Here is a 14,651-nt window from a genome sequence, read left to right on the forward strand (position 1 = left end):
ATTGAACCCGCACCACAGCAATGACCCAAGCCATTGCAGTGACAACACCAGATCATTAACCCACTGCGCCAAAAGAATATTCCCTGAATCCCAGCTATTCTAATGCCAGAACCTACAATCTAACTCTCGCACTACCCTTGCATGAGAAGATGCTGCTAATAGATAAATGATCTTTCCTTTTATTTTGTTTGCTAAGAGAGAGATTTGTTTGTTGTTTTATTTTAAAATAATGAATAGGTGTTAAATTTATTAATGTATTAAATTTAATACAATGCCTTTTGTTTTTGCATTTATTGCGATGATTATATGGGTTTTTCCTATAACCTGTTAATGTGGTGAATTGTAAAAATAGTTTGTCTAATGTTAAACCATTCTTGTTATTTCTAGGATAAATTCCAATTGGTCATGATGTGTTTCTTTTTTAATAATGTTGGCTTTTATTTTGGTTATCATTTTATTTAGATATTTATTGACATAATTTTCCTTTCTAGTACTGTCCTTGTCTGGTTTAGGTTTTGAGGTTATATTAGCTTCATGAAATAGTAGGGAAATGTCTCATTTTCTATCCTCTGAAAGTTATATGTAATTAAAGTGATCTGTTTCTTTCTTCCTTTTTTTTTTTTGGTTTTTAGGGCCGCACCTGTGGTATATGCAAGTCCCTAGACGAGGGGTTGAATCAGACCTGTAGCTGCAGGCCTACACCACAGTTCACAGCAATGCCAGATCCTTAACTCTCTGAGCGGGGTCAGGGATTGAATCCACATCCTCATAGATACTAGTCGGGTTCATTTCCGCTGAGCCACAAAGGGAGCTCCCTAGGTTTTTCTATTTTTTAACTCAATTTGGTAAGTATTATTTTTCTGGGTAACTTTTATTTAACTTTTCTAATTCCCTGGAGAGAGGTGATCATTATATGTAGCTATGTCTTTTCTCCCATTTAAAAATTTTGTTTTTAATTATAGTTGATTTACAATGTTTTTCTCCTATTTTTTATTTGCACCTCTTCTTTTTTCTTGCTTTATCTCCGGAGAGGTCTTTCCTTAAAAAAAACAAAAAAGTACTAGGCTCTGTATGAGAGGTGCTTTCTGTTGCAGCCTTGATTTCTATTACAATAACATTCTTTCTTTAAGTTTACTCTATTGATTTCTTAATTTTGGTAGCTGGATATTTCGCCAATTAAGTTTTTCTCTTTCTGATGTAAGCATTAAGATATATATTTTCTTTTTTTTTGGTTCTTTTCTAGGGCTGCACCAGCGGCATATGGAGGTTCCCAGTCTAGGGGTCTAATCAGAGCTGTAGCCGCTGGCCTGTGCCACAGCCACATCAACGTGGGATCGGAGCCGCGTCTGCAACCTACACCACAGCTCACAGCGACACGGGATCCTTAACCCACTGAGTGAGGCTAGGGATTGACTTCATGGTTCCTAGTCAGATTCATTAACCACTGAGCCACGCAGGAACTCCGGGATATATATTTTCTTAATACTGTATAGCTCAACCTGAATGCCATACATTCTAATATTATAGCATTTTCATTATAATTTAATTCTAAACATTTAAAGTCTATATAATGGTTTTTCTTTGACTGAAGAGTAATTGAGATATGTACTGTTAAATTTCCAAATAGATTTTAAAAGTTAATTTTTTGTTACACTGTGGTTAGAAAAATGGCCTGCATACCAATTTTTTGATATTTGTTAGGACTTGCTTTATGTTCTAGCACAGGCATCAGCAAAATTTTAGGTTTTTAGGGCCATACGGTAAATAAGTGTAGGGTTTGCAGAGTAATAAGATCTGTCAGTAATTACTCAACTCTGCTATTGTGCAGAAGCAGTGTTAGACAATATGTAAATGACTGGGCATGACTGTATTCTGATAAACTTTATTTATAGAAATACATGCTGGCTAGATTTGATCCATAGGCTGTAGTCTGCCAGCTCCTGTCCTGGTATGTAACCAATTATTTATTTATTTACTTTTGCTGAAAAAGTTGACATACAATATTATGTTTCATGTGTACTACATAGTAATTTGACACTTGCATACATAATGAAATCATAACTATCTTCCCCATACATAATCAATTAAAAAAAAACCATTTTTTTTAACAGAATGTGTAGTATCTAATTGTTAGGCTCACAATTCTATACATGATTACAGATAAATTTAATTATGTTTTTCAAGTCTGCTATGTTTATTAATTTTTGTTTTTTCTATCAATTACTGACATGTATGTAAATATCTTCCACTCATTTTTAATTTCTCCATGTTTTCTAGTAATTCTACCAATTTCATTTACACATCTTATTGGTATGTTAGGTGCATGCAAGTTTAGAATTGTTACAACTTCCTGTTGGTTGACTGCTTGTTTTACCATTATGTAGTGACCAGTTTTTAAAAAATCTGTTTTGTTTAATTTAGTTCAATTTCACTTTTTTGGGGAGGGGTATTTTTCTCTGAGAAATCTATCTATACACACTGAAAACTAATGTTGGAGACACAGCTGTACTTCCACAGTCTAAAGCGTTTTGCTAAAATTACTCATCCCTAGAAACCAGAATGTTTTATTTGGCCAGGAGAAGCAGAGCTGGGAACTACTTTTAAGAACCATGTTCCCAGCTCATTAAGGGACTCCCACCAGCATCACTGAGGAGGAACACAATTCCCACATCCAAAGAACAGGATCCTGTGAAAAGTGAACTTAGTGGAATCCCTAAGGCCACCACAGCAAAACAACATAGGGCATAGAGAGGGGAGAGCAGAGGAGAGGAAGGGAAGGAAGGAGAGAGAAACAAAACAGTGAGAAATGCAGTCAATGAAAGAAAAGGGCTCTCAAATCTGACTCCACTAACAGTAGTCATGCAGTGAAGGAAGCTCTATCCTTTATTGCTTCTGCATATTTTCCAAAATAGCCACTACAGGTATGCTATGACCAAAAATAAGGGCTTACAGTCAGTTAGGCCACACCAGAAAAGAATCATACACCTGTAAGTATACCTCTCGTTCACCCTGACTGTTGAGAATGCCTGCTCTTCCTTTATCTTTGTCTTAACTACTTTTCTATCAAAATCTTACTCCCATCCTCAAAAATTCAGCACAAATTTCCCCTTGTGTAAAGACCTTCTGAAAGTAGAAACAAAACTATATTGGGGTATAATCTAGCAAGTAGTTTCTCAGTGCAACTTTCACTGAGAAAAGAAAATGGTGAGAAAAGGAGAATGAAAAATTATGTGACTGGTGGCAGAAGGAGCAGCAGACCCAAGGCCATACCTATTGTGCCCAATCCAGGGCACCTGGTTACTTCGAAGGGGCTGCTTGAGAAGCCAAGGTAGGCTCAAACTTCAGTCTTCTGGCCTTTTCTGCCCATGCAGTCCCTGCTCTGGGTACACGGACACTGGACCAAAGTCTTCCAGAGGTTTGTGGTCATTCACAGGCTTTATGTTAGTTAGCATATGACATATGCTTCTCTGGTTTTCTTTTTCCTAGGTACCACATTTTCCTTTTTGCTTTTTTACTCTCATATAATGTAAGAAACTGGGCATGATCTACCTTTTCCACTTCTCATGCCCCTTCAGATGTCTTTTCCCCTCTCTCCAAAAGATCTGACCAAACAAATGCTTCTGAATATAGGTATCCGTGAGTGAGTTCTCTCCATCAGAAGAAGTTTTCCTGTCATTGTGAACTGTAATGAGGAGTAGGGGTGGGGAGTTTTGCTGTTTCTAGTGGTAACTGCTACAACCTGGTCTACATGCCAATAATGCTCCTATTTTCATAGCTAAAGATGTCCCTAGCAACATCTCCAGACTTTGCTTATAAAATGTTTCCAGCTCCCGCAGAAAACTTTAAGGTTGGGAAATTTGGAATGAGATGGCACAACTCTGAACTGCTGTCATTTTATGGGTTCTGAAACTGTGAAAGAAGGTAAAGTACTAAGACTGATAACATAATCTCAGAAATACATGGCTAAAGAAAAATGTTTCACCTTCTATTTGCAGGGATTTTAAATGCTACAAAATTTGTGGCTAGTTACATGTCAGCAGCTGTAATGTAGAGCAATATCTACTCACTATGCTGTGTACCAGGAACTACCATAGTTTTGTAAGTCAATTATACTTCAAAAACAAACAAACTCATAGAAAAAGAGATCAGATTTGTTGTTACTCAAGGCAAGGTGGTGGGAGAGAGAACTGGATGAAGGTGGTCAAAAGGTACAAACTTCCAGTTATAATAAACAAGTATTAGGGATGCAATGTACAACATGATGAATATAATTAACACTTTTGTATGTTATATATGAAAGTTAAGAGAGTAAATTCTAAGAGTTCTCATCATAAAAAAATATTTTTTCTTTTTCTTTTAGTTTGTATCTGTATGAGATGATAGATGTTCACTAAACTTACTGTGGTAATGTCACCAGACATGTTTCAATATTTTCTTAGCCTCTTTGCTGAAAACTCCATCTTGTCCTGCTTTACTTTACCCCCATCTTCCTGCTTGAAAAACAGTCAGTGCTGGTAAATGAATTAAGCTTATGAACAAAGACCTAAAGGCAAAAGTTATTCATAGGGTCGGCTGAATGAGGACATAATGCGTTAGTCTAGGCATGCTGGACCTGTGCAGATTGGCATGCTGTTTGCACACCATGATATGTCCTCTTAAGAACAAGAGAGAGAGGAACTTCATGGCCCCAAGTGGTTTATGAGGGGTTGTTAGCAGAACATGCATTAGCAAAGAGAACCAAGGTGCAAACCTAGGCATGCCAGGTTGCCGCAGATAGGCATGCCATTTGCGGAAGCAGTGATGATTCTCTAGATGCTATGCATAGATAGCTTATGCCAAGCTTCCTCAAATGCTAATGATTGTTAAATGCCTAAAGGTCAGAGTAAAAGTTCAACCATCTACCAGCTATGTGACTTTTAAAATAATAAAAGAACTTATAAAATAATTAAAAAAAACTATATCCTGCACCTATAGCCCCCTCCTCAATTGATGTAATCCCAAAGAGCACAATAAAAGCAGTGTGGTTTCTTGAGGCAGCGTTCTTGGTCCCTGAGACCTTGAGTCCCCTGGTTCCAACCTTTAATTAAGATAAATGTCTCTGTGTCTTGTTTTATGTTAACTTTTTCCTTAAGTTTCACAGCACCCGTTCTTCAGCCTCATCTTGCTGAGCTGGTCTCAGCGGTAATCATTTCATGATGTATGTAAGTATTATCAGTAGGCTGTACATCCTAATCTTACACAGAGCTATAATGAGGGCCCTCATCCCTCCCCCCAACCCCGTCAACTAAAAAAGGTGTGGACATAACCTATTTTTAATCAAGAGGACCTAAGCTGTGTTTTGATAGCAGAAAATGCTTACTGTCTTCATAGACATTGTTGGTCTCACGTGACACTTATGACAAAATTTTCTTGTCTTCAAGTCTTCCTACCTGGATAACTACTTCCTCATGTTGCTCTGGTTTGTACACTAATAAAGACCTGATTATTAAAAAAAAAAAAAACAAAACTCAATAAAACTGGAAGAAAGAAAAAGCATAAACAGAGTAACTAAATAGCAAAACAAACAAACAAAAACATACACAGAACAGGCTCCTGAGGAATAACCCACATCAGGTGTAAAGCACTTAGAGCCACAGGCATCTGACCTCTTGTGTGAATGCTCATACTTAAGTCCTGGCTGTGGTGGCAGTAAAAAAGGACCTTTAATGCCAAAACTCAGGTACCACAAGAACTACCCCATCTTTAAGTTACAAAGATGTAGTGGAGATTGTGCAAATGTCAGAGGAATATATTTGCTTTGCAGGAAGAATAAGGCATTTATTTTTCCTTTTGTTTTCTCACCAAAAAAAATTTTTTTTTTTAAATTTTTGTCTTTTTAGGGCCACACCTGTGGCATATGGAATTTCCTAGGCTAGGGGTTGAATTCTGCAGCTGCTGGCCTATACCACAGCCATGGCAACACCAGATCCTAGGCATATCTGTGACCTATGTCGTGGCTTGCGTCAACGGGGGATCCTTAACCCACTGAGTGAGGCCAGGGATTGAACCCACATCCTCATGAATGCTAGTTGGGTTCTTAACCTACTGAGCCACAACGGGAACTCCTTTTTCCTTTTACCTTATGCTATTTTTAGCTTAAAGAAAAAAAAAATAGACATGTCAGCTTGGGCAACAGGACCTCAACTTTAGTTTTGAGTGTTAGAGCTTCACCTTTCTTCTTTTCCAGTTTATTTTAAATGTCAGAATATTTACATATTTCAGTGCAGTTTTCAAACTATGAGTAATTTCAATTTAACCTTTTCTGGCTCACTGCTGCAGCTGGAATTAGGTAAATAGAGCCGTCAATGCTAGTAGTGGCATTTTGGACCTTATTATAACTGTTATGTTTACTGGATGAGAATACTTGATACATTTGGAAGCACTACCACATATAAATTCTCCATTCCTAGAATAGAAAATAGTAATAATGATAATAATTCCTACACAGTCCTTACTTTGAGCAAGACAATGTTCTAAATGCTCTACATATATGAATTCATTCAATCTTATCGGATAGGTACTATTACCATATCTCTACAGAAATAGAAATGGAAGAACTTGCCCAAGGTTAATGAGAAAGAGAGCCAGGATTTGGATCTAGGTGGTTTTGAGTTTGCTCTTAACCACCACGCAATACTGCCCCTCTAACTTAGAAAGCAAATGAGGTAGCATTCAGGTGGTACTAGTTATTAGGCTGGGCGCTGGAATCCATGGGGCTTTGTGGGTAGAACACAGTGTTATAATATATGTTTTTATATTTGAATAACACTCATCTAACTGGGAATCTACTGCATGTGGTGAACAGATCCCCTCCTCCAAAACAAACAAACATACCACCCAATTAGTCCAGATACCTGTTAGCAACCCTCTCCTACCACTCCTGCCTCTATCCTATATTTTAGCTGGGAAGAAAACACATCCTGGTTTGCCTAGACTTGTCCTGGTGTATGCTTGTTGTTCTCACATTCCATTTGATTTAGTATCTATCTTATTGAAGGGATTCTTTTTTTTAATTTTAATTTTTTTGAAGGGATTCTTTAATATATTAATATGTATTACTACTCTCCAAGCGTGAGAATGGAAATGAGATCAACTTCAGACTTATTTGACTCCTGAATTCTGCTCTTTGCAGCAGAAATATTAACAGCTCCCAGACCAGCACTCTGTGTGCACCTTTTGGAAAGTGCCAGTACAGAAGAGTGACAAAGGAAGTCCTAGAAGTCTTAGATTCTAGTTCTAACTTTCATGATATTGGAAAAAATCATTTTTATGCCATAGTCTTCTCATTTGTGGAATGACGAAGTCATATTGCTATCATTTATGATTCTCTTCTGGTTCAGGCCAATTTCTATTAAGAATGCTGTATACTCTGGACAAGTCAAAATGTCCAGAGTGAGGTGAAATGCTGAAGTACATTTAAAGTATAGGGCAATATTTAAAAAAATATAGGTGAACATGGCCCATCACATGGATATGTGAGTTACGACGTTTCCTGAATAAATTTTGTAAGGAACAGGCCTATGAGGCTATAGTTGAACCTGCTACCCACTCATGCTTGTTATTAAGTGTGAGTCCAAGGAAGAGAAATGTTACAATGGAAAAGCACACAGTTTCTGTTAAGATTGCCTTATAGCCTTCACAGAGACTTCACCTACCTATTAGATTACTTAATGTGTGCCATTAATGTGCAACTTGTGAATTGTTAAAGGTGAGTGTTATGTTCACATGCCTTGCTTCAGAATGATTAACTTTTGCCCAGCTTCTCAATGGAAAAGCCAGATCTACCGCCTTTGTGTGCAACTTATGACAAGGTACTTTATTACTTCATCCTTAAAGTTCCCTGATGGTAAACTAGGTTTAAGAATATTAACCTAGGAGTTCCCGTCGTGGCGCAGTGGTTAACGAATCCGACTAGGAACCATGAGGTTGCGGGTTCGGTCCCTGCCCTTGCTCAGTGGGTTAACGATCCAGCGTTGCCGTGAGCTGTGGTGTAGGTTGCAGACGCAGCTCGGATCCCGCGTTGCTGTGGCTCTGGCGTAGGCCGGTGGCTACAGCTCCGATTCAACCCCTAGCCTGGGAACCTCCATATGCCGCGGGAGCGGCCCAAGAAATAGCAACAACAACAACAACAACAACAACAAAAAGACAAAAGACAAAAGACAAAAGAATATTAACCTATCAACTAATTACCAACTACATGGGAATATGCAGAGAGGGATTTGTGTTTGGAATGATCTTCAAGAACCATAACTTTGAGGTCTTTGGTGGGGTCATTATTAATAAAAATTTTAACCATTTTTTCCTAATATAAAAGTAATACATACTAATTGCAGATATTTCAGAAAATAAAGAGAAAAAGTTGGCATTACCATAAAAAGATAACGAGATACGTATTTATAATTTTGGTAGTTATTTCTACATTTTGTTCTATTTCTCTGTGTATATGAGTATATGTGTGTATATATATACAGGTATATATACACACACAGTGACACAACTTTATCTGGAATTACATGTCATAATCAAATACTTTATATTTTAATATTATACCATGAGTATTTTCCCATGTTAGTAGTCTTAAAAATTTTTATGTCTATATAACAAACTGTTGCTTGAGTATCCTATATTTATTTATTCCTCTATCATTACTTAGATTATTTCTACAAGTCACCTTTATAAATTTATTGTAATAGATACTTTTCTAACATTTCTGATTAGAACAGATTTTTAGAAGAGAAATTATGTTGTAAGAAGGTATACATGCTTGTTTTTAAGTGTCCTAACAACTTCTAAACTATTTTTTCAGAAGGTTTTGGGTCAATTTTAAAGTCATCGACATGTATAAAAATACCTATTTAATCACACTCCAGCAAATACTGAATTTTTAAAACATTGCTAATAGGTAAAAATTACATTTCATTATTTTAATTTGTATTTATTTGATTATGACTGAGAGCAAATATTTTACTTTTTATTAGCTATGTGTATTTCTTTTCCTTTTTTAGTTTTTTTAAATTATAGTTGATTTACAATGTTCTGTCAATTTCTGCTGTACAGCAAAGTGAGCCAGTTATAATAACATTTATATACATTCTTTTCACATTATCCTCCATCATGTTCCATCACACAAGTGATTAGATACAGTTCCCTGTGCTATACAGCTGGATCTTATTGCTTATCCACTCCAAATGCAAAAGTTTGCATCTACTAACCCCAAACTCCCAGTCCATCCCACTTCCTCCCCCTCCCCCTTGGCAACCACAAATTTGTTCTCCATGTCATGATATTGTTTCTTTTCTGTATATAGGTTCATCTGTGCCATATATTAGATTCTGGATATAGTGATATCATATGGTATTTGTCTTTCTCTCTGACTTACTTCACTTAGTATCAGAGTCTCTAGTTCCATCCATGTTGCTGCAAATGGTATTATTTTGTTCTTTTTAATGGCTGAGTAGTATTTCATTGCATATATATACCACATCTTCTTAATCCATTCATCTGTCATTGGACATTTAGACTGTTTCCATGTCTCGGCTATTGTGAATAGTGCTGCAACGAATACAGGGGTGCATGTATCTTTTTCAATGAAAGTTTTGTCTGGACATAGGCCCAGGAATGGGATTATCATTTAAAACAGAATTAGAAATAAAAAATTTCTCCAACAAACAAAAACTGATAGAGTACAGCAATACTGAACCCATTCTAAAAGAAATACTGAAATGGCTCCTCTAAATAAAAACATAAGAAGAAATAAGATAGAGGAAATTACAATTGGAAAGTAATTACTTAAATAAGCCAGTATGCAGAATTAAAAGGGGGAAAAAAAAAAACTACTGTAAAAATGATGATAAACAAGGAACAGCAAAAGGATAAACATGAAGATGTTAAAAAAGGACATCAAAATCATAAAATGTGGGGAAGGAAAGTAAGAAAATATAGACTCTTTTTTTCTAGAATGTGTTTGGGCCTATATGACTGTCAGGCTAAAGCAAGCTCTTTTTTTTTTTTTTTTCTTTTTAAATGGCTGAATTGTAGCTGCAGTTGTGGCCTATGCCATAGCTACAGTAATACCGGATCCGAGCCACATCTGTGACCTATGCTGCAGCTTGTGGCAAAGCCAGATCCTTAACCCACTGAGTGAGGCCAGGGATCAAACCTGCATCCTCACAGAGATAACATCAGGTCCCTAACTTGCTGAGCCACAATGGGAACTCGAGAAGTTGTTTTATCTTTTAATTTTTAAAATGACTTGACCTATAGATGTTTTAAATTGTAATAAAATCAAATACATTATCCCTTTTAGTTGCAACAATGTTTTGAAAAGTTCATTCCATCCCAAAGTAGATAGTTTCATCTAGTTTTTTTTAAAAGATTGGTTAATTTTTTTTAACTTAAATTTAACTTAAATCCTTTGTGGGTAGATTTTGTCTATGGTATAAGGTGAAGCTCTAACTTTATCTTTTCAAATATATAATCAATTGTCCTAACATGTTGCTAAAGGATTCTTCCTTCCCTCATAACTTATTATGGCACTTTCATTTAATCAAAATACAAATCATACATATGGCTGGGTGTGGTTCCATTACTCTGCCTGTGAGTCTTCTGTGGGTACCATACCATCATATTACTTTAAAAAACATATTGAGATTTCTTTTTTTATTTTCCAAATGGCTACCACATTGGGGTGCAAGAAGTAACAAAAGAGGGCCTACTCTGAGAGAGACGGAAAGGGCCAGGGATGGATGGAGGTCTTGCATTCAGCAAGAATGCAGAGAAGTCACACTGTTACTCTATGGACTCTCATATCACACCTCTCTCACTTGGTATCTGTGTGGCTTTGGGCAAGTTAATTCACCTTTCTGTGCGGTGATTTCCTTAAATATAAAATGAGGTTGTTAAGAAGTTAAATGAGTTACTGTAAAACTCAGAACAATGCATAGCTTGTAGTAAGTAGTATCATCAGTCATTTGAAGCTATGCTCTACCTCCATCATGGCACTAAAATTACTCTTGCTAAGGACATCAATTATTCCTTCACTGACAAATTAATATGAGACAGGGATGAAAATTACAGGCTCTCCAGAGACAGGCTGCCTAGACTGGAACCCTACCTCTGCCATTTAAAACTTGGAAAGGTCACTTGCTCATTCTGTGCTTTCATTTCTTCCTCTACAAAATGGGAATATTAATAGTGCCAAGCATATAGGGATATCACAAGGAGTCTTAACATAGTAAAATGTAAACTGTTTAGCACACAGTCTGGCACATAAGTATATTTTCAGGAAATGGTCATTATAACCATCATCTTACCCGATTACCTTGGAGCATATGATAATGATATGGACTCTCAATTTCTTTTTCTTTCTTTCTTTCTTTCTTTCTTTTTTTTTTTTTTTTTTGCATTTTAGGGCCACACTTTTAGCACATGGAAGTTTCCAGGCTAAGGGTCGAATTGGAGCTGCAGCTTCTGTCCTACACCACAGCCATGGCAACGCCAGATCCAAGCTGTGTCTGCAACCTACACCACAGCTCACAGTAACGCCGGATCCTTAATCCACTGAGTGGGGCCAGGGAACAAACCCTCATGGATACTAGTTGGGTTTGTAACAACTGAACCACAATGGGAAATGCTCAACTTTTTGATATGCTCTCCTCCTTTGTGTTCTAGTACACTATGGTTTGGTTCTCAACCCATTACTTCACAGGCTCTCTTCTGTTACTTATCCTGTAAAATGCTGGGATCCTCTGAGGTGCCCTCCATTTATTCTATTTTTTGGTGACCATACACTTTCTTGGTGTTCTTTCTTCTAAGTCAGGAGTTGGCAAATTTTTTTTATTAGAGGAACAAACAGTTAATACTTTAGGCTTGTGGGATTTATGATCTCTGTCACAACTAAACATTGAATCATGAAAACATTCACTGAAAATATGTAAATGAGTGGGCATGGTTATAACAAAACTTGATATACAACAACAGGCAGTTAGAAAATGGACCATAGTTTGACAACCCCTCCTCTAGGTAGATAGAGCTCAGATATCCCTTGATTATACTACTCAGTACACTGCATCTGTCTCCCCTTTCAGACTGTGGGCTACCTGAGAGCCCGTGTCCTTTCATCCTTATATGCTCTCCATGTAGCTTAGAATCTGGCAGATATATTCAATCAACATCTGCTGAAATAATGAATGAAATGATCACATAATATTAATCTTAACAGCTAAAAATTTGTTGTGCTTTGCTCTTCTTCCATGTGAATCCTTCAGTAGCTACCAAAACAAACTATAGAGAAGACCTCATGGCCTGTGTAACACATCAAAATATCTACTAGAATTAACTTATCTTTCCCAAATATAGACAAGAAATTCTAATCCAGGAAATTCACAATTTCAAGGACCAAGTAATATTGCAGACATCAAAATAGAGCTGTCCAGCATGATCTATAAAACAGGACACACTTTATAGGAATTGAGAAACAGCTGTTTCCTCATTTCTGTTTTAAAAAAGGGAATAGACTACAGGGTTCAGTTATATGCTAAGCATATGGAAATAATTTATTTGCTTAAAGAAATATGACATGAAGCTGGCAAAGGGCTCAGTTTGTAAGAGATAATGTCCTGATGGATGAAATTAAGAGGGTAAGAAGGATATATACAGAGTAATTTCAGCATTGTGATTAATGAAAAAGGAAACAACAATAAATACTGAAGGGAAAAAAGGAAAAGCAAAGTTCAAGCTGAAAAGAACTGAATATGCTCTGGGGAAGATACTAGCTATAAGAACCAAGTATCACTTGCAATAATAATGACTTTAGTAAAATAAATTTCAGATAAAGATGACACTGGTTTAGGGAAAAATATGGAAACCAAAACTTCAGTCAAAAGTAACAATGTGAATATTGAGTTTCTCTAAATATAGTGTAGAGAATCCTTATAGAACTGAGAACACCTGGAAAATATATTAAAGACTCTGGGGGAGAATTTTAGACTTCTCCAATATACTTAGAAATAGGTAATAGACAAAGAGGCATGTTTAACCTTTTCTTTTTAATTTCCATGTTTTAACTTAACCAGTAGTAATAGTTTTAGTGTAATTAAACATTTACTGAACTCCTTTTATGAAAGATTATTCATTTTGTGTGACTCAACATATTCTCACGTGGCAATTACCAGGCAACACTCTTTAGAATTTTGTAAAATCAAAAAGCATTATTGCTGTGAAAAAAGGACCTACGATTTTCTTAAAAAGAACAAAGTTAATGTTGATTTTCTTCATCTTTCTACCTCCTCTTAAGAATTATGAAAGGATTCATTATGTGGCTTCATGAACACTAATTCGTTCATCCTTCAAACATTTAATGAGCACCTGCTATATACCAGGTACTGTGCTAGGCCCAAAGGAGGCAAGATGAGTAAGATAAGATCCTTACTCTGAAAAGCTTACAATATAGTTAGAACAACAGCCAGGTATATAAGCAATTAAAATACAATGTGGTGGGAGTTCCCTGGTGGCTCAGTGTGTTAAGGAACTGCTGTGGCTCTAGTTACTGCAGTGGCACTGGTTTGATCCCTGGCCACTTCTTCTGCATGCTGCAGGTGTGGTCAAAAATAGAATAAAATGCAAAGTTATGCTATGGTGATGAGGAACAGATATGAAGTGGTAGGGACTTGGGGTGGGGGGAAAGTAGAACTATAAGGGCAGGACCAGGGAGTTTTCTAAGGTGACGGGATTGTTTGCACACTGATTATGGTGGCAGTCACGCACATCTGTAAGTGTGTTAAAATTCATAGACATGTATGTCAAAAGAAAAAAAGGTTAATTTTGATGTATAATAATTTAAAAAATAAAACGAAAACAATGTGATAGGTGCTCGACAACAGGAGAACAGATAAACTCTGATATATTCATACAATGGAACACTACTAAGTAATAAAAGGAATGGACTACTGATAAATGCAACAATATGGATGAGTCTCAAAAGCATGAGTGAAAGGTGAATGAAAGAAGCAGGATACAATTAAACATAGCCTGTATGATTCCATTTATATGCACTTCTAGAGTAGGCAACAGTAACATAGGATGACAGAAATCAGATGAGTGGTTGCTTCTGTATGAAAGGGTGACAGATGGGTACGGACTTACTGGGAAGGGAACTCAGGGAACTTTCAGATGTGATTTAAATGTCATTAGTGAAAACTGATGGAACTTAAGATATGAGTACCTCTATACATATAAATTATACCTCGGTAAAAATTATGCATTTAGTTATCTTGGCTTATCTTTCACAACACAGAATTTCTAATTGTGTTTAAAGTTATATAAAACATTAATGACCTCTCTACCATATATTAGCATTTTCTTAATGAGACACCAACATCAAATGCTTTCACTGACATGTGGAATCTGAAAAAAGGACAGACTGAACTTCTTTGCAGAACAGATGCTGACTCACAGACATTGAAAAACTTATGGTCTCCGGAGGAGACAGTTTGGGGGGTGGGGGATGGGCCTGGGCTGTGGGATGGAAATCCTGTGAAATCAGATTGTTATGATCATTATACAACTACAGATGTGATAAATTCATTTGAATAATTAAAAAAATGGAAAAAAAT

The 14,651-nt window shown here is 36.5% G+C and overlaps 1 protein-coding gene across 18 annotated transcripts in view; it reads right to left on the reverse strand.

Moving 5' to 3' along the window:
- The window catches only part of CMSS1 (cms1 ribosomal small subunit homolog), a 395,732-nt gene that overhangs the window by 66,734 nt on the left and 314,347 nt on the right, over nucleotides 1-14,651 (reverse strand). The window lies entirely within an intron of this gene.

The sequence above is a fragment of the Sus scrofa genome, chromosome 13 (genome assembly GCF_054392235.1).
Source record: "Sus scrofa isolate SSC_HxYL_T2T_F1_AM1 chromosome 13, Sscrofa_HxYL_maternal_Yorkshire_Landrace_v2.0, whole genome shotgun sequence".
NCBI lineage: Eukaryota > Metazoa > Chordata > Mammalia > Artiodactyla > Suidae > Sus > Sus scrofa.